The 22,313-nt window shown below is 37.5% G+C and overlaps 1 long non-coding RNA gene across 1 annotated transcript in view; it reads left to right on the top strand.

Moving 5' to 3' along the window:
- Positions 1-13,037, top strand: part of LOC140893633 (uncharacterized) — a 32,156-nt gene extending 19,119 nt beyond the window's left edge. The window contains exons 2-3 of the long non-coding RNA XR_012153233.1: positions 12,801-12,851; positions 12,971-13,037. This is a non-coding gene — a long non-coding RNA (uncharacterized lncRNA). The remainder of the gene's footprint in view (positions 1-12,800; positions 12,852-12,970) is intronic.
- The last annotated feature ends 9,276 nt before the right edge of the window (positions 13,038-22,313 follow it).

Raw genomic sequence — 22,313 nt, forward strand, 5'->3', positions numbered from 1 at the left:
CCTGCAAGAACCAGTAGATTTTGGTTAGCGTACAGTACGGTCCCTTCATCCATATATCCCGATCAAATCAACAACCATTGGTACAACGAGAGTCGTTCGAGATTCGATAACTATGCAATGCATCTTGAAGATCAAATAGTGACATCGCATGTGCTACTAAGAAACCATTTCTTAAAGCACATCATGTACTCTGGCCAGAGATTTGTCACACTAATATCTCCTCAGATCGCATAGGATATCCACGCTTGCAAGCATGTGGTGAATCCTTGACAATAAAGCATCGACTCCTATATGTGTCGTAACTGCACCCAATCCCGACACCTGATGACCCCAATAGAGTTGGTAAATGAGTCAAAGTACAGTACTAGCATATAGAGTCTCCATGATGTTTCAAGTAGTAAGGACTAATGGTGTACAACCAAAACCGCGGACTATATCCACTCGATAAGTGATAACCACTTGGAAAGTCCAAATAGGGTAGTTCGATCATTCATCATATGAATATCCATTTGCATGCTTCGAACATCTCTATGTTCCATACCAATGAAACATGGTACTCGGCATCGCAAATGCTAGTCTCAATCTCGAGCGATCCTTATCCTTATTTGTGGATGGCTCAATTGACTAGGAACTGTTTAGAATATATAGTGAACATAAGATGTGTTTCATGACAGTTATCTCTCTATATTCACTATTTCATCTTAATTTAGTATATTCAAGGTCTTTATCAAAATAGCAATAGTATATCATTATATAATAATAAGATAAAGTGAATGCCATTTAAAGAACGTATATTATATTAAACAAAGATTGTTTACAAAAAGAGACTCTCAAAGCCCTTAGCCACAAGTTGGCTAACGGGGCATCAACTCTTTCAGAATCCTCATCGATGACCGACCATATCAACACAGTGAATACTCTATTTTCTTGGCTCACGTCTATGGGGCATAAAATAGATGAAAAATAACGTGCGGAGCTTCTACTTCAGAGTTTACTAGATTCATATGATCAGCTCATCATCAATTTTATCGACAATGTTCTTTCGGATAATTTAAATTTGACGACGTCTTAATTCTTAACTGCGGTTTTTGGAGAAGAGAGTCGTCGAAGGAACAAGAAAGATAGGTTGGCAAAGTCAAAGCAAGCTGAGGCTTTACCGATGATGAGAGGAAGATTGACAGATTGTGACTCCAGTGGGAGCCATAGATATGGTAGATCCAAGTCAAGAAGTAAGAAGAAGAATATTTACTTCTTTAAATGTGGCGGTAAAGGGCACTTCAAGAGAGAGTGTACAAAGAGCATCGAAAAGGGATCTCAAGGAAATGTGGCCAGTACTTCAAGAAGTGGTGAAATATTATTCAACGAAGCAGCAACAGTTGCGGAAGGCAGACACAAATTTTGTGATGCATGGATTATGGATTCAGGAGCGACGTGGCATATGACGTCAAGGAGAGAATGGTTCAATCAGTATGAACCAGTCTCAGAAGGATCTGTATTCATGGAAAATGATAATGTCTTGGAAATCACTGGGGTCGGTACCATCAAAATCAAAATGTTTGATGGCACTATTCGCACCATACATGAGGTACGACATGTGAAGGGCCTAACAAAGAATCTTTTGTCGTTGGGGCAGTTGGATGATAGTGGGTGTGAAATACGTGTAAAGAAAGGGATCATGAGGATTGTGAAAGGTGCGCTTGTAGTTATAAAGGCGGAAAAGGTTGCTGCAAATATGTATGTACTGATGGGAGAAACACACAAAGAGGTGGAACTAGCTGTTGCATCTATTTGGTTCGGGAGAAGAATCAACAGTGTTGTGGCATAGAAATCTCGGGAATATGTCAAAACGAGGAATGAATATTCTCTCAGAATAGGAGCTGTTGTCGGGGGTTACAAAAGTGATTCTACCCTTTTGTGAGCATTGTGTTACCAGTAAACAACACAGATTGAAATTTGGCATGCCTACTGCCAAGAGTAAAGGAATATTGGAGCTGATTCATTCTGATGTTTGGCAAGCACTAGTGGTATCCCTAGGAGGAGCAAGATACTTTGTCTCGTTTATTGATGATTTCTCAAGGAGATGTTGGGTGTATCCAATCAAGAAGAAGTCAGATGTTTTTGAAGTCTACAAAGTTTTCAAAGCACGGGTTGAACTTGATTTTGAAAAGAAAATCAAGTGTTTGAGGACAGACAATGGAGGAGAATATACCAGTGATGAGTTTGATTCATTTTGTCAGCATGAGGGCATCAAAAGGCAGTTCACGACGGTTTACACGCCTCAGCAGAATGGAGTGGCAGAGCGGATGAACAGAACTTTGTTGGACAGAAAAGGGTCATGTTGATTACTGCGGGTCTAGACAAGTCATTTTGGGCAAAAGCAGTCAAAACCTCTTCTTATATCATCAATAGTTCTCCTTCAGTGGCGATTGATTTGAAGACTCCAATGGAGGTGTGGACTGGAAATCCAGCTGATTATTCTCGGTTACATACATTTGAAAGTCCGGTGTACGTGTTGTACAATGAACAAGAAATATCGAAGTTGGATTCCAAATCCAGAAAGTGTATCTTCTTGGGATATGCTGATGGAGTAAAGGGGTTTCGCTTGTGGGATCCCACTGCCCACAAGCTTATCATCAGTAGAGATGTTATCTTCGAGGAAGATAAAGTGAAGGGAGACAAAGGCACACTCAAATCATAAACTACTATCATTCAGGTGGAAAATAAGACAGAAAAAGATCAAGTTTCTTGTGAAGCAGTACCAGAGCACGAGGAACCAGAACTCGTTGATTCAGAGGTTTCCAAAATGAGGCAGTCAACTCGAACAAGAAGACCACCAGGTTGGCTTTCAGATTATGTCACTGAAAGCAACATTGCATATTGTAGTAGACCGAACCCAGTTTTAGTGATTAACTGTTATTTAATCCAATAAACATGATTAAGGAGACTTCTAATGGATTAACGGAGCCCGGGATTAGACCCAGAATGATCAGAAATGGTCCGGAGGTCAGGCAGAACGGAAGCAACATTCTAGGAACAGATGCAACGTTCATGCCATCTGAAATGCGTCACTGCTTACGTACTTGATGTGACATGGCACCATCGGAAGCAACGATGGTGAACGGACGCAACGTTCTTCAGATAGAACGGACGCAACGATGGAGGAACGGACGCAACGTTCGTTGTCTATAAATATGGGTGCCGAGGCTCACATTTGAGCACACCTTTCATCTCTTCTCTCTCGATTCCTTAGCCTTCTAGCTCAGATCTAGGGAGTTCTAGGCGTCCCATTGGGAATCCGGAAGTGGCATAGCGATCCAGGCGTCGTAGCGGAGCTGTGGCCTAGTTTTGAGGCAATCGACAGCAAAGGGCTAACAACGGACGAAGGTATAGCTTTTGCTTCCTAAAAATATTTAGGAGTATGCAATAGCCTAGTTAAGGCTTTTAGAGCACTTTAATGATATTAGTATCGTTTGGCAGTGTAGTGCGGATTATAGGCGTAGACCTAGAGCTGGTAAAGCGCGCCTAGTATTTGAGGTACGAAAGTACTGTTCGAGATATCCTGACTGAGTATGCATGTATTATGTGACTGCATGATTTATATGCCATGATTTTATGCTGCATACATTTACATCTTGAGCTATCTCTATTGAGATGTCTGTTAGTAGGGTTTGCCCTATCCTGTTAGTAGATGGACTTCCATCGATTTGGGTCCCGCGTATTCACTGATATTTTCGGTATGAGAGCCACCTCCTGAAGCGACGGCACAACGTGCTACATACCAGGGCTCGGTCTGTCTTTGTTATCTGATCTTTGACCTCGAGTCTGTAGGGAGTTCACTTGCATGCATGTATACTCATACTCTCGTGCTGAGCATTTTATGCTCACGTCTCGTACTCTGTGTTTCTGGATACCCTATTCCTTGGGGCAGGTTTGCGATTGGACGAGGCGGGTGGATCCAAGAGGGGCTAGGCAGTAGTCAGCCAGCTGGAGCTTCGTCTAGGTTTTTATACTGTTGTTATTGGGTTGATACAGCTTTCGATTTGGTTGTATAAACTATTCAGATATTTACAGATTCCTTTTCTTGGGATTGTATAATTGTTTATAGTTTCTGCAATTTAATTCTGATTACTATTTTGATTAAGTTAATTGCATGCCTAAGTTGTTTAGTAGGTGATCTCGGTAAGGGTCACTACATTTATGGTATTAGAGCATGCATAGTATTCTTGGGAATTTAGATTCTGCATAAGATAATCGCGAGGTACTTTTGTAGATGGCGAACTACGATGATCAAAGTAGCTATGGTAGTGGAGGTGGACGCTGGGGAGACGATGACTGTGAGCGTCGTTGGGATCGTCACCATCGTCGACGTGATGAGGATCGTTTCAGTGTGCGCCGCTTCTTGCAGATGGGTCCTAAGCCCTTGGTTGGAGGCGAGTCTCCAGAGGATGCAGAGAATTGGTTAGACCGCATGGAGATGACTTTCCAAACTTTCAACTGCACTGAGGAGCAGAATATGGAGACACTGGGTTACCTTCTGGATGGGCGAGCCCGTAGGTGGTGGAGGTTTACTTCTGCACCCTTTGTTATGGCGAGAGGAGTGACCACCTGGGCCGAGTTCCGCACAGCTTTTCAAAAGCTGTATTTTCCTCCTGCACTCCGACAGTCGAAGGCGGGAGAGCTACTGAGTGTGCGACAGGGAGCCATGTCTATTGATGAGTATCAGTATAAGTTCTTTGATCTGTTGTCTTATTGCCCTGAGATTGCCAACAGCTCTGAGATGAAGTATAATCTGTTCCTTCAGGGCCTTAACCCTGAGATCCATGACCATGTGGCGGTTGGCGATGACATGACCTACGAGGGTTTGGTGAGCCATTGTCACAAAGCGGAGGATAGCATTCGGCGAAATAGGTCTTTCTCTCAGTCTAGGCCTGCGAGTTCTTTGGGTCCCCACGCTCAGACTTTCAAGAAGTCCGGATCTAATTATTCTTCCTCTGGTTCTGCTGGTGTTGTCCGTTTTGGGAAGAAGGACAAGTGTGATCATTGTGGGAAGAACCATCCGACCAACCGATGCCGCAAAGCTTCTGGAGCTTGTTTTCGATGTGAAGAGGTTGGTCATCTCCGGAGGGATTTTCCACAGTCTGGGGGAGGCGGTTTTGGTTCAGGATCTGGTTCTCAGGATACCGTTCAGCAGAGGTCGCATGGACAGCCTGCTGGGAGTTCTCATTCGAGACCGCGGACTTCTGGCCAAGTTTTCGCCTTGAGGCATGATCAGGCTGTGGAGGAGAATGAGAAGGTCATCGCAGGCACATTTCTACTTTATGGTATACCTGCTATCGTACTTATTGGCACTGGTGCATCTCATTCCTTCATTTCTGCACGTTTTGTTAAGAGGCATAAGTTACCATGCATTGCACTAGATGTAGTAGTTTTTGTTTCTACTCCGACGGGTCAATCTGCTTTGGCTAAGCGTCTAGTGATGGGTTTCCCTTTAGAGTTCGAAGGGAATATTCTGTTAGCGAATCTCATGGTTCTTGCGATGGATGACTTCGATTGTATTATGGGGATAGACATGCTGACTACCTATCAAGCTTCAGTAGTCTGCTATCACAGATTAGTACGATTTTATCCGGATGGGAGTGATAGCTAGTTTTTCTATGGCGAGGGAGCGCGACCCCCGATGCCTTTAGTATCAGCTTTGAGAGCCTGTCGAGCTCTAGAGTCTGGCGGGGAAGGCTACCTTATCTATGCAGTTGATTTGTCCGCTGAGAGCGTTGGGATAGAGAGCATTCCTGTTGTGGATGAATTCCCAGACGTATTTCCAGATAAGATTCTGGGTTTTCCTCCTGTTAGGGAAGTTGAGTTTGGCATAGAGTTGATGTCTGGTACTTTTCCTATTTCTAGAGCACCGTATCGTCTAGCTCCGTCAGAGATGCGCGAGTTGAAGAATCATTTACATGATCTGTTGGACAAGGGGTACATTCGTCCTAGTGTATCTCCTTGGGAAGCTCCTGTTCTTTTTGTGAAGAAGAAGGATGGGTCTATGCGGTTGTGCATTGACTATCGGCAACTGAACCGAGTTACTGTGAAGAACAAGTATCCTTTGCCTCGTATTGATGATTTGTTTGATCAGCTGCAGGACACTTCGGTTTACTCCAAGATTGACTTGAGATCTGGGTATCATCAGTTGAGAGTCCGAGATCAGGATATAGCCAAGACTGCATTTCGTACTCGCTATGGGCATTACGAGTTTCTAGTGATGCCATTTGGATTGACTAATGCGCCGGCTATATTTATGGATCTGATGAACCGTGTCTTCAGGGAGTATTTAGACAAGTTTGTCGTGGTTTTCATTGACGACATCTTGGTGTATTCGTGTAATACGGAAGAGCATGTTTCTCACTTGCGAGTGGTACTGTAGACTCTTCGGGATGAGCAGTTGTACGCCAAACTGAGCAAGTGTGAGTTCTGGATGGATCGAGTGGTTTTTCTTGGCAATATCATATCCAGGGATGAGATTTCTGTTGATCCGAGCAAGATTGAAGTTGTGCTTAATTGGTCGCGTCCAACGACGGTCGCTGAAATCCGTAGTTTTCTGGGTCTAGCAGGATATTATCGTCATTTCATTCTAAACTTCTCTCAGCTAGCTCGATCATTGACGCAGCTTACCCGCAAGGGTGTGGATTTTGAGTGGTCCTCCGAGCGCGAAGAGAACTTTTGTGAGCTTCGACGGCGGTTGACTTTTGCGCCGGTGTTGGCATTACCGTCAGGATCTGGAGGGTATGTAGTGTACACGGATGCCTCTCTTCAGGGGTTAGGTTGTGTCCTGACTCAGAATGGGCATGTGATAGCATACGCTTCTAGACAGTTGAAGTTGCACGAGGACAACTATCCAGTTCACGATTTGGAGTTGGCAGCTATTGTGTTCGCTTTGAATATCTAGCGTCATTATCTGTATGGTGAGAAATTTGAGATCTTCACCGACCACAAGAGTCTCAAGTATTTTTTCACTCAGGCGGAGTTGAACATGAGGCAGAGACGTTGGATGGACTTGCTTAAGGACTATGATTGCGAGATTAAGTATCATCCGGGAGCTGCTAATCTCACTGCTGATGCCTTGAGTCGCAAGGTGCGACTGTCCGCACTTCAGACTTGTTCTATGTCTAGTGCGATCGGTGATTGTTGTTCTTCAGGGTTCACCTTCAAGCACAAGAAAGGTATGCAGAGTATCCAGATGTTTGCGATATTATCCGAGCCAGCTTTGTATTCGCGAATTTGAGATGCTCAGATATCAGATTCAAAGACCCAGCGTTTGGCTCGTCTAGCCAACGAGGGTAATACGTCTGGATTTCACTATCAATCAGATGGTTTTCTATGTTTGTCTGGTAGACTTGTGATTCCGCAGGATGAAGAGTTGCGAAAGTAGATCTTGTCTCAGGCACATCGCACCAAGTTGAGTATTCATCCGGGGAGCAACAAGATGTACAAGGATCTACGTACTCGGTTTTGGTGGAAGGGGATGAAACGCAGCGTGTATCAGTATGTTTCGAGATGTTTGGTGTGTCAGCAGGTCAAAGCAGAGCACCAACAACCTGGAGGTTTGCTCCATAGTCTGCCTATTCCGGAGTGGAAATGGGAGTTTATCACGATGGATTTTGTGACCCATTTGCCGATGTCCTCGAGGAATTGTGATGCTATCTGGGTTGTGGTGGACCGACTCACCAAGTCAGCGCATTTCATTGCCTATAGCCGAGAGTACACCATGGATTTTATGGCCCGTTTGTATGTTTAGGAGATCGTTCGACTTCATGGAGTGCCTGTGAGCATTGTCAGCGATCGAGACCCCAGGTTCGCTTCTAGGTTCTGGGGGAGTGTTCAGCGTGCGATGGGCACTAATCTCAGCTTGAGTACTGCCTATCATCCGGAGACAGATGGTCAGTCAGAACGCACTATTTATACTTTGGAGGATATGCTTCGAGCTTGCACTATGGACTTTGGTACAGCCTGGCAGGATCATTTGTCATTGATTGAGTTTGCGTACAACAACAGCTATCATACTAGCATTGGGATGGCACCTTTTGAGGCATTGTACGGGCGACATTGTCGTAATCCACTCTTTTGGGAAAAAGTGGGGGAGAGACAGGCTGAGGGACCGGAGTTTATCCAGCAGGCCATAGATGTTGTTGATCAGATCAAAAAACGGATTAAGATTGCACAGGATCGTCAGGAAAGTTATGCTAACACCAAGCATAGGCCTCTGCGGTTTGAAGTTGGGGAGAAAGTGTTTCTGAGAGTGTCACCTTTCCACAGGATTCTCAGATTTGGCCAAAGGGTAAGTTGTCTCCCAGATTTATCGGTCCGTTTGAGATCTTGGAGAGCATTGGCGATTTGGCTTAACGTCTGGTTTGCCACCGTATCTATTCAGTATTCACAACGTGTTCCACGTATCTCTGTTGCGACGATATGTGGCAGATCCGTCTCATATTCTACAGCGGTCTGAGGTTCAGGTGGATAAGGATTTGACCTATGTTGAGAAACCTATTCGTATCCTGGATCATAAAGATAAGGTCTTACGGAATAAAGTCATTCCTCTGGTTTTAGTTCAGTGGCAGCGCCGAGGCACTGAATAAACCACTTGGGAGCTCAAAAGCAGGATGCGCACAGAACATCCTGAGTTATTTTGATTTCATCTTCGAATTGTATTCAGTTGTAAACTCTCTAAATTTTGCAATTTGAATAAGAGAATGTTTCTGCATCTTGTATATCATTCATTACTTAAGAAAGATCTGATTTCGAGGACGAAATATCTTAAATGGGGGAGAATGTAGTAGCCCAAACCCAGTTTTAGTGATTAACTATTATTTAATCCAATAAACATGATTAAGGAGACTTCTAATGGATTAACGGAGCCCGGGATTAGACCCAGAATGATCAGAAATAGTCCGGAGGGTCAGGCAGAACGGAAGCAACGTTCTAGGAACGGATGCAACGTTCATGACATCTGAAATGCGTCACTGCTTACGTACTTGATGTGACATTGGCACCATCGAATGCAACGATGGTAAACGGACGCAACGTTCGTCAGACAGAACGGACGCAACGATGGACGAACGGATGCAACGTTCGTTGTCTATAAATAGGGGTGCCGAGGCTCACATTTGAGCACATCTTTCATCTTTTCTCTATCAATTCCTTAGCCTTCTAGCTCAGATCTAGGGAGTTCCAGGCGTCCCGTTGGGAATCCGGAAGTGGCATAGCGATCCAGGCGTCGTAGTGGAGCTGTGGCCTAGTTTTGAGGCAATCGGCAGCAAAAGGCTAACAACGGACGAAGGTATAGCTTTTGCTTCCTAAAAATATTTAGGAGTATGCAATAGCCTGGTTAAGGCCTTTAGAGCACTTTAATGATATTAGTATCATTTGGCAGTGTAGTGCGGATTATAGGCGTATACCTAGAGCTGGTAGAGCGCGCCTAGTATTTGAGGTACAAAAGTACTGTTCGAGATATTCTGACTGAGTATGCATGTATTATGTGACTGCATGATTTATATGACATGATTTTATGCTGCATACATTTATATCTTGAAATATCTCTATTGAGATGTCTGTTAGTAGGGTTTATCCTATCCTGTTAGTGGATGGACTTCCATCGATTTGGGTCCCGCGTATCCACTGGTATTTTCGGTATGAGAGCCACCTCCTGAAGCGACGGCACATCGTGCTACATACCAGGGTTCGGTCTGTCTTTGTTATCTGATCTTTGACCTCGAGTCTGTAGGGAGTTCACTTGCATGCATGTATACTCATACTCTTGTACTGAGCGTTTTATGCTCACGTCTCGTACTCTGTGTTTCTGGAACCCTATTTCTTGGGGCAGGTTTGCGATTGGACAAGGCGGGTGGATCCAAGAGGGGCTAGGCAGTAGTCAGCCAGCTGGAGCTTCGTCTAGGTTTTTATACTGTTGTTATTGGGTTGATACAGCTTTCGATTTGGTTGTATAAACTATTCAGATATTTACAGATTCCTTTTCTTGGGATTGTATAATTGTTTATGGTTTCCATAGTTTAATTCTGATTACTTTTTTGATTAAGTTAATTGCATGTCTAAGTTCTATTTAGTAGGTGATCTCGGTAAGGGTCACTACACATATTGTCTATTAACAGATGATGGTGAGCCAACGTGTTTCCATGATGCTACTCAAATCTCGGATGTATCCTTGTGGATGACAGCGATGCAAGAAGAATTGGAAGCATTGGACAGGAACAAAACTTGGGATCTTTTTACACTACCACAAGGGAGAAAAGCTATTGGTATCAAATAGGTCTATAAGATCAAACGTGATGGCAATAACCAAGTGGAGCGGTATCGTGCGAGATTGGTTGTCAAAGGGTAGGCTAAAAAAGAAGGCATTGACTTTAATGAGATATTTTCTCCTGTGTTCTGAATTTCAACAGTCAGAGTAGTATTGGCAATATGTGCGGTGTTTGACCTACATCTAGAACAACTAGATGTGAAAACGGCATTTCTTCATGGAGATCTTGAAGAAGAAATCTATATGCTCCAGTCAGAAGGTTTTGCAAAAAAAGGCAAAGAGAACTTGGTTTGCAGGTTGAACAAATCTTTGTACGGTCTCAAACAGGCGCCGAGGTGTTGGTACAAGAGATTTGATTCCTATATCATGAGCCTTGGGTATAAAAAACTCAATGCAGACCCTTAAAAGTATTTCAAGAGGCCTGGTGATGATGATTATATCATTTTGTTGTTGTACGTGGACGACATATTGGGACCAGCAAACAAGATTCTAGGGATTCAAGTTCATCGAGACAGAAGTAATAGGAAGATTTGGCTTTCCGAGAAAAATTATTTGAAGGAAGTCTTGCAGCGCTTCAACATGCAAGATAGTAAGCCAGTTTCAACCCCTCTTCCTATTAACTTCAAGTTATCCTCTGAGGTGTGACCTAGCAGTGAAGAAGAGAGGATGGAGATGTCTCGAGTACCATATGCATCAGCGGTGGGAAGTTTAATGTTTGCTATGATATGTACTAGACCATACATTGCACAAGCAGTGGGAGTAGTCAGTCGATATATGGCGAATCCTGAACAAGAGCATTGGAGCACGGTTAAGAGGATCCTTAGATACATTAAGGGTACCTCAGATGCTGCATTATGTTTTGGAGGATCAGATTTTACACATAGGGGCTATGTGGATTCTGACTATGCGGGTGATCCAGATAAAAGAAAATATATTACTGGTTATGTGTTTACAGTTGCAGGAGGTGCAGTCAACTTGGTTTCAAAACTGCAAATAGTTGTGGCATTATCTACAACGGAGGCAGAATACGTGGCAACTACTCAAGCTTGCAAGGAGGCAATATGGATTAAAAGGTTATTGGAGGAGCTTGGGCACAAACAAGAAAAGATTCATTTGTTTTGTGACAGTCAGAGTGTCTTGCACATTGCAAGAAATCCAACCTTTCATTCTAGGACTAAACATATTGGAGTTCAGTTTCACTTTGTTCGAGAAGTATTAGAGGAAGGAAGTTTGGATATGCAAAAAATCCATACGAAGGATAACATTGCTTATATTCTGACCAATCCAGTGAGCACGGAGAAGTTTGAATGGTGTAGATCCTCAAATGGCCTAGCAAAAACGTAAGTAGCGGAAAAGGCAAGATTGAAATGATGTGTGGAGATGTGTTTGATTCTCAATCAAATCTTCAAGTGGGACAAATGTCGGCAAAGTGGTTAGGGGACATGCAATGCATGTCCAAAGGCAAAGAAAATTTGAATTTGTTTTGCGGAGTTCATACCGAGGGATCAGCTCTATAAATAGAGTTCTTCCCTAATCATTTCAAGTATCCCAGAGCTCAAGCAATTCTTCAATTCTTGAGTGTTTTTCTTCTCTTCAGTATATTTTTATATATATTTGTGAGATAGGTTTTCTCCTGTATAAGAGAGTGAGTATCTCTTTGGAAACACAGAGAGATGTTGTAATTCTCCAAATATTATAGTGAAATCTTTTGGTCTTGCCCGTGGTTTTTACCCTAATATTTTTTGGGGGTTTTCCACGTAAATCTTGGTGTCTATTTTATTCTTTAATTTCCATAGTTTTCTATCTCGTGATGCCGCACCTGAGACCAATATTTGTGATTACAGGTGAAGCAGGGGATTACCATGGAATAATTACTTTATTTGTGTTCTTATCTTGTGCAGTGGCTGCCATGTGATGCTTCATATTTGGTTAGGAAATTGGAGTTTCAGGTTTCTACTGATAAAAATAGCTTTCATCTTTAAGCACTTGTGTTTCCATATGGCTATTTGAGTGTAACGATTATTGGATTGATCCCTTTTGCTGTTTCTTGTGAAGAAGATGGGATCCAACATTTTGTGCTTTATACAGTTCTTGAACTTGGGTTTTTCGTGCAATAAGAAGTGTCAAGATAAATCTTGATTCAATTTAAGTAGTTGTAGAGCTTGGGATGTTGTTGGTTTCGGTGTTTCGAGCTCTGGTTTTCATTAGCTCGTGTTTTGTGAATTGTGTATATATTGATATTAATATCGATGGGTATTTTCAAGGAAACATTTTCATCTCGATGTTTCAGATTTTAATAAATTAAATGTTAGTTTTTATTTCATGTTTGAAATAGTACTCTGGCATCAAGAATTTGTTATTTGCTTTGAAGCAAATTTGTCATTTAGTCTAAAGCCTTGAAGCAAATTTTCCATGAGTGTTCTATGTTAAGTTAAAAACATGATTTAGATTATAAGTTGGAGCTAATGTATAAGTGTGTCTGCTAATATTTCAGGCGAACTGTCTTCTAGGAAAACTAGTGTACTTAGATCCAACTGACTTAGAGGTAATTCACTTGTTCACGCATATATATTTACATACGTAGCATTATCTGGGCGAAAATCCTCAATATATGTTTGGTGATGCATTTTCTAATTATGAATAAACTTTTTTGTCGTTTTTCAGATAGGATTTTATTCAAGGGCAGTAGCAACTGCAAATTTATTGAAGGCATCAACCACGGTGATTATTGTTGGAAATTAGATTTACCTTCTATCTATATTAATGACACGAACAATAGATGGATATACCTGCTAATATCGGTTTCGACGTCAAAAGGGAAACTATACATTTGCAAGTCGGAGGCTGGAGACGAAATATGGTTCAAAGATGTTAGGAAATATCCTGAGATTAGACACCGTTTGGTTTGAGTGATAGGATAAGTAATACATAAATAAGTAATATAATGTTAATTAAAAATAAATAAGAAATAATAGTTAATACATTATTTAATTTGATGGATATATTATAATTTATTTCATTTAATTAATGTAAAATTAATAATTAATAGATGAATAAATAATATGACGAGAATAACGCGAAATTAAATGAGATAAGTTATGTAATTTTAACCTTTAAATTAGAATTTGTATGTTGTAAATTTTATATATTTATATATTTTAAAATTTATATATTTGATGCACGTGTAAATTATGGCTTCTTGCTTTTAATATTTCAAATGAAAATTTGTATTTTTTTTTCAATTTTATTAATTTAATGCACTTAATTATATCTTCTTTCCTTCATTATTTTATATAATATTTTTCGTTCTAAATTGTATATTTAATTTGTATTAAATGAGAAAAATAAATTAAAAATAAAATCAATCACAAAAAAGAAAAAAAAACATTTCAATCAAAAAAAAAATAAGAAAATGAGAAAAAAAATTAAAATTAAAAAGTTTTTATAGAATAATTGGCAAAACAAGTTTTAAATTATTTCTATCTTTAAAATAGTTTTTCTAAAATAGTTGTCCAAACACATTTTTAATTATTAAAACATTTTATAAAATAGTTTACTAAACACATTTTTAACTATTTAAATATTTTTGTAAAATAATTTTAAAAAACACTTTTATAAAAACGTTTTTAAAATACAAATCCAAATGAAGCCTACATAACTTAACTCACTGCATTTCGACTACTGGAATTCCGGCAGCTTAGTTAGAGATCAGAAGCGTGAAGCCTTAGAATTGGCCCTTTTAATTAAATGGTAGGAAACTATAATGAACAATAAATTAAAGACAATATGCGTTCCACTTCCAATCAGTAATTCACGGTGTAGTAAATAATATTCAACTTTTTTTTTACAAATTATAGCGATACCTTAAGTATTAATGTTTGTATGCCATTGAATTTAATGGAGTTATTAAAAGTCCATTTATATTTTTAATAACCTTAAACTTGTGTAGAATTTTTAAAAGTCAAGGTTGAATACCACTTGAATTCTAAAACTCTAAAAAATCTATTTTCAAAACCATTAGATTTCTATAGAGTATTTAAAAATTAAGATTGAATATCCCTATACTTCTAAAATCCACAAGGTAATTAAATGTCATTAATTCTCCTCCATTGAATACACCTCCAATACTGCTAACATTGATGCCCTATAGAATTATTAATATAATATTTTAGCAAATGGATGGTCAGCATTTAGAATTCTCAAAGGATCGCGACGTTAAGTAGTAGGAGTGTCAGGGTACAGAGAGTAAGGGATACCTTATCCAGTATAAGTCGCGATGATAAACTGATGCAGTAGCGAGGAATTTCAATCGATCGATCAGTTTATAAGTTTGGTACTTCCGTTCCATGGTACTAGCTAGTATAGTATCCCGTGATATCGGTTTAGTGCTTCAACTTTATATCATCAGTTTAGCACTTGTCTTTAGGTGATCAGTTTAGCTTTTTTCTTTGAAGGAATTAGTTTGGCTTTTCTCTTGTAAAGTCGGGCTTTTCTTAATAAAGATGCTATTTTCCTTTAAGACTCGGTTTAACGCTTTACTTAGATATAGTTTGGTTCTTTGATAAAATATCAGTTTAGTACGTGGATATGTTTATATATCAAAAGTTATATATATATATATATATATATATTACTATTTATTTTGTATTTAGTTAAAAATAAGTACTCTATACTAACAAATTTTTAATTAATTTGGTGATGCCCAAAATGAATTTACATTAATTTTTTTTTTCATTTTTCCCTTTTTTAAGTTAAAAAAAATTATACATATCGAGAATTTCATCTTCTTATCGAAATTTGAAACATATTTTTCTATTTTCCCTCAATGTTATTTATTTTTGTAATATACAATACTATATGTCTACGTTTACTTTGAATGATGGATTGAGCAAGGATAGATTAAAGTATGATTATTAATATAATTTGATAGGATAGAGAGTTATTATGGATAAATAATAATATTTTTAGTTGGATGAATTAATTTTGGGATTGAATTATACTTAAGAACAAATTACGATTTCACCCTTAAGCTATCATAATAATCATATGTTCTGCAAAGAAGGGAAGAAGATGAAAGATAAAAAGGAAGGGCATAATTGATTTTTTTCATTCTCTCACTCCATAATATTTATAATCCCATTAAAAATTTAGGACTAAAAATCATCTCGCAATCCTATCATTAACGAGCCTAAAGATTTATATAATTTCTCAATTTTGCAAGAAACATAGGATTAGTTGGTATTATCTATGTTATCCTTCATTTATCAAGACAAGTAAACGCAGCCTATGTATCTATATTTTTCTAATGATAATAGGAGGAGTGATAGAGTATCTAAAATCTAAAAATATAGATAAAAATAAGTTTTGATTTCTTAATTAATATCTTCAATACTATGTCTATCTATAATTTCAAAATTCATTAATTTTATATTTATTTATATTTTCAAAAATTTGGAAAAAAAAATTAGATAGATATTTGTGCATTAATAATTTTGCTTTCTTTGATATTTTTATGAGTATGTAAGGTACATTAATTGATGAGAATGAGTTACTCGAGTTTGGATTATACATCTTGCAATGAGAAAATACGAGGTAAGGTTATTGTTGATAAAATTTTTAGTGTTATTAATTTTTTGTTGTTTGTTGTAGGTAACAAACGAGATTTAAGGACAAATCTTTTTGAAGAAGGAAAGTCTGATATGAATTTAGAAGACATTTGAAGATTCATATTATTCCCAAAATTGTTTTGTAATTTGCCATCGAGGTTAGACGATTTGAAATCCATGGCAATCAAAATCGAATGCTAGGAGATCAATTTGATAGATATTTAAATATCATTGAAGTGCAAGAAAACCTTGAGAAAGCAGGATTTTCAAAGTGCGAGAACTCGCGCCGCAGCGGGACAAATATGCCACTCCAGCGGGAATCAAGAAAATTGAAATTATGGGCAGAAATTTTGGCGCTCTAGTGGGAAAAGGCATGCTCCAGCGGGAGACGTATTTTTCACACAGTGTGGCATGTACTGTCTGTGCGGATTTTATTACTATTTTAATATTTTTCCTATTTTAAGTTTTTTAAGTCTACTAGAAAACTTTCTAGTCCTTATTTTTGGCATTATCTTTTATTATTTTGAGTTGTAATATAAATACAACATATACATTCATTATTGAATACAATAAAAATACAATTCACTTATTGATTTTATCAATTGAAATTCTCTTTAGAATTTTGTTCAAAGATTTGCTTTGTTTTTCAAATCAAACTTATCAAAGTTTCATAAACTTTGTGGCGTTGACGATTGTTCTTCATCGTGGATTGTCATAAACAAGTTTTCGGAAAGTTCATTTGAATTCAATTGTTTATTTCGCGTTTATTTGTTACTAGTTTCATTGTAAACTAGATGTGAATATTCAAACTTACTTGTGTCAAAAAGATTGGGAGAACAATTGACTCTTTTTGTTATTGAATTGAAGACGTGATATTATTTATAATTGTGTTTGATTTTCATGCCATTAAAGAAAATTATCAAGTCAGGCATTTCAATGATCAGTTTATTAGTTTGGTACTTCCATTCCATGGTATCGGTTTGGTATCTCGTGATATCAGTTTAGTGATTCAACTTTATATCATCAGTTTAGCACTTGTGTTTAGGTGATCAGTTTAGCTCTTTTCTTCGAAGGAATCAGTTTGGCTTTAACTTTTCTCTTGTAAAGTCGCGCTTTTTCTTTTTAGCGCTTTTCTTAATAAAGACGCTCTTTTCGTTTGAGACTCGGTTAATTTTGGCGCTTTACTTAGAAATAATTTGGTTCCTTGATAAAATATTAATATAGCTCGTGAATATGTAAAGATCAAAACTTAATTCTCAACAATCAATGTTTTTTACTCAATAACTTTTATTAAATTCATTTATCAAATGGCCATTATGCGTTTTTATTCACTAGAAATTGATTGGAATCCATTCATTATTTTGTTGTTAAAAAAACGGTAATTTATAATTCAGTCTCCAAACCTAAATTTAAATCGATTATCAGTCCCTGTCAGAAAAATCTTTTTTTAAACTTCTTGGACCCACATGTTTTGTTTCGGATGAAATTTGGTACAAAACATGAAAAATATGGTACAAATACATGATATTTGAGTATCATTTATTTCAAATCTGGTACTGATTTATGATTTTTGAGTACTCAAATATGTAAGCAAATATTGATATAATGACACATTTGTTTTCTTTAGATGACAATCGGTACAAAATATTATAAATACGGTACTAATATATGAGATTTTGAGTATCAAATGTGTTAGACCTGGTACAAATAATATGTGATTTTCGAGTACTATGAAAATATTGATATTAATAACACAATTTATCTTATTTGGATGGAAATCGGTACAAAACATTAAAAATATGGTACTTATATATGATATTTGAGTACCCAATGTGTTAGATATGGTACAAATATATGATTTTTGAGTACTCAAACATATGTTTCAAGTTCACATTAATAAAGATGTTTAGATTTTATACTCAAAATCTTATTTTTTTTACTCGATCTTGAACAATTAATGCTCAAATATCATGTACTTTTACCATATTTTCAATGTTTTGTACTCAATTTTATCCGAAAAAATAATGTGGGCCCAAGGAGTGGAAACAACTTTTTCTGACAAGGGACTGATTCTTAATTTGCCTTTGGGTTTAGGAACTGAGCACCAGTTCACCCTTAAAAAAATATATAATAGTTGAGTGGTTCTCTTATGACACAGTCTCAACTGAAACGGGTCAGCCCATTTAAAAACAAATACCCACCAGATTCAATCGGGTCTTAGTAAAACACAACGCAAAAGTCGCATTTCTCCCCTCTGCTAAACGTTTCGCTGCAACGGAAGGTAAATCTTCTTCCCTAGTTCAAATCTAGGCATATGAATTTTTTTCGATTGGAAATTTTCATCAATTTCAAGATTAAATGATGTGTTTAGGGCATAAAAATTTCAGAAGTCATGGGTTTAGTTTGATAACGATTTCAATTTCTTTTTGTTCATTTAGGGCACGACATCGGCACTCTCATTCTCTCATCTCTGTCGTTCAAAGCTCAAGGTAATTGAACAACTCATCTATTTCTGAAATTCTTTGTCGATTTCTAATTTTCACCTAATTTTTCATACAAATTTTGGTTTTTCTTGAATTGTATCTCTGTTTTCTCAGGAAATTCTATGGTCCAATGGTGGATGCGATAAACTTATTTGTGGGCATGTTTAAAAGTTATTATAGAAATGGAGAAAAGGTGGTGATTAATAACCATTTGAGCTTGTAAGAGTTCTTGTTTTTCTTGATTTATATATGTTTGATGAAACTTCTGCTCCTCTTTTCGGGCTTGTTTTTTCTGTTGTTTTTTACCAGATTCTGTGTTTGAAATTGGCGGGGTTATGTCACTTAATGATTGCATGTAAATTGTAATTACTAGTTGTCCGATATTTTGATTTTTTTTTGTCTGTACTTGTGTTAGTAAATTTACCTTGGAAAATTGCACGCATTTGGCTGCCACCTCCAGCTCTGATGCAAAGAATTGGGTCTTCCATTTTTTACACAAGTGGTTTGTTTAACCAAAAAAAGGCACTTCTCATCTCTGTAAAGAGGATAATTCACATTGTCCCAAACCCACCTACCTTCAAACACATTGCATCCATATTCAATTGTTTCTTCCTCATAAACTTCAATGGGAACTCTGGCTGTTTTATAATCTCTCCACTCAAGATCGTTCCTTAAACCACCCAAGATGACTCGGGCTACCCCTAACATAAGGATCGACACCAACGCTAGCCGGAAAATATGGTGGAGCAGCCAGTATTGCCTTCTTATCATGGTCAGAGTTCCAGCGGAGGAGGGCAGTATATTGGTAATGATGGTTTTTTTGGGATTTTAATGTTTCTCGAGTATTAAATTCTTGTTGTCTTGACTTTTAAGCGTGCATATTGTACATAGTTGAGAGAGGCAGCTTGAAACTACTGGTTGGTAAGTGTAGAGTGTTTGGTGCATGAAGTTTGATTCCTTTCCCTTAGCAGATTGATCTGTTGTTTACATTTTTTAGTCATTTGCTTGTTAAAAATATCAAATTCGATATTTAATGGCATAATGATTTGGAGGATTTTTTTTCTTATTTTCTAATTGATTTAGTGTTTCCTTAATTCAACTTCATTCATTGTCAATCAAGGAAGTTATAGCCAACGAACAAATTTAGATCCATATTACTTGATTTGAAGTCTGTTTTAATTTTGTGTTTAGTATAAAAATTTATAAATATTAAATTATATCCAATCAAACAGTTATAATGGAATTTTGTTGAATACCTACATACCATGTGTATTATATAATGATTAAAAAAAGAAAATACTTATATGTTGATAACTTTTTCTAGATGAAATTGGAATGTTTTATGGGATTGAGCATTACAATGATAGAATTTTTTTGTGGTGCTGGTGCAAAAGCAGATGAAGAAGACATTTTCTAATTATTTTTTGGAATGTTTTATGGGATTGAGCATTACAATGATTGGCTTTTTTTGTGGATCCCATTTTTCATTTGGTGTTTGTTTACATAAATTGATTGGTATGTTATCAGTTCAGCAGCAGCATCATTATCTTCAAAGGATTTTTGTGTTGCTTTTATGCATTTGTAACTCGGCAAGTTCTTGGATTGGATGTAATGATGGCTTTTTAATTTATTTCGCGAGCAGAGCAGCGAATCGTTCGTGTGGAGAAATTTGGATTCGAGATTCTTGCTGCAAAACTCCAGTGCTTCCTCTAGAATATCCTCCTTGTGTGTCCTAAGATGTGCTGCCTCATACAAGCTTAACAATCCTTGTGCATCCTTGATCCTCCGACACCCTTGAATTTCTAGAATACATCTGCAGCATGTTTTGGTTATCAGTTTATGTTACATGAAGCAGAAAATAAACTACATCTGACAAGATAAGTTGGAACCAAAAAATTAGTAATCAATCACATTTATAGCACAAGAATTTATTATTATTTTTTGAGATCATAGCACAAGAAAAACATTGATCCACTTCTGGATTAGAAAGGTAGATCGTCACTCTACTCCTTAAGCTGTTTTTGATCTAGAATAGACGCATTTGTTCTTGGTAATTGACATAATCCTTATAACATAACAAGTAATAAAGATACGAGGAAGTTGTATGTTATCTTCTTCTTGTTTTCCATACGCATTTGCGATGCTAGGAAGACATTCCTATGCACAAGTATCTAAATAGATGCAAACAAAAACCGGGATCTCAGTGGAAAACATCGATTCTTAGATTATAGTTAACCATCGCAGAAGCAAAATAGTTTTAATTACTTACCTGCTGCTGATGAACAAAGTCAATTAAGTTGAAGCTATCTCTGTGTAAACTACTTGTCATTCTGGTTTATCATGTCAACAATAGCAAACACCAATACCGGGTATGATATTATTGATATTAATCGTTATGAGTCAAATTGAGAAGTACCTTTCTCGTAGTTTCCTTGAGATCCTCCGACCCCAGAAAGAAAGGGGAAAATGAGGGATATAGATCTGGTCTTGTTTTTAATTCAATAGATAGACCTCTGATCGAAAAGACTATATTGCCTCTGCTTTAAGTGTTTTCTCTCTCCTCCTTCTCTTTTTTCACGTCTCTTTATGTGTTTTCTCTCTCCTCCTTCTCTTCTTTCACGTCTCTGCGCTGTTTTTTTTTCTGTCTTCTTTTTTGACTCTCCTTCCTCATTTTCCCTCTTCTTCTTCTTTTTTTTTTTATTCACCAAGCGGTCGACCGCCTTGGGAAAGCGGTCGACCAAGGCTTGGGCTCGGTCGACCGCCTTCCCTGCACAAGCAGTCGATCGCCTTGGGAAAGCGGTCGACCAAAGCCTGGGTTGACCCAAGCCTGGGTCGACCATGCCGGGCTGCCCAGCTTGGTCGACCCAGGCTTGGGTCAACCCAAACCATTGTATATATATTTTATTGTGTAGTATTATTAACAAAAATATTGGTGGTCTAGTGGTTAGAGTCTAGGAGGAGAGAGGAGAGTCAGGTTCGAATCCTGGAGAGGAGAGAGGAGGGAAAATGAGTGTTGGACAAATTTTTTTTTTTCAAAAAAAAAAAAAAAGACCAAACTCTCTTAATTGAGAACCTTTGACTGAATTAAAAAGTCAAGAGTCCCTTTTATTGAATTGAACAGAAGACCAGACCTATATATTTAAATGGCCCGGAAAGAAAGCCATCTTATCCAACATAGCAGTCACCTCACAAGCCAAATCTATGGCGCTGTGAAGCCACTGCTTCTCCCCAGCGTCCCCTCTTTGATCTGTGCTTGAATAGCCGACACCTTAATTTGGCTCCAATTCTTGATTTATGTGAATCATATCCCAATGGCTAACAATAACATCAACAATAACATCAAACCTAAGACCAACTTATCAAAGAGCACCTGAAAAAATGCGGAAAGAAGTTCTTTCACCGGCATTTTCTTGATATTTTACCCTAAATCTACATGATACTACCAACCCAAAAACATAAGGCCATCTCCAACCCATATCCTCTATATTTCATCCTCTATCCTCTAAATAGAGATTCGTGATCTCTATTTTCAAAAAATTTCTCCAACCCATATCCTCTAAATATTACCAAATACTTCATTTTCTATTTTAATTTTTTAAAACATATATATTTATATAATAAAAAAATTACATAATATGTTTTTCAATTATATTAATTGGATATGGTTAAAATTAAAATCGTGTAAAATATTAATAATTATGTATTATAATGTTAAACAAATTAAAAAATTGAATTTACACGACTCGTTATTTTTTTAAAAAAATATGCATTTATTTGGTAATTAAATTGCAAACACATGAAAACAGTTGCATTGCACACAACACAAACATTAATCATACAGGCAAAATAAAAATTAACATAAACATAAACAACACATAAAAGTTTAAAGAACAATACATCAATTGACAATTAGGAATA

The sequence above is a fragment of the Henckelia pumila genome, chromosome 3 (genome assembly GCF_033568475.1).
Source record: "Henckelia pumila isolate YLH828 chromosome 3, ASM3356847v2, whole genome shotgun sequence".
In the NCBI taxonomy this organism is placed as follows: domain Eukaryota; kingdom Viridiplantae; phylum Streptophyta; class Magnoliopsida; order Lamiales; family Gesneriaceae; genus Henckelia; species Henckelia pumila.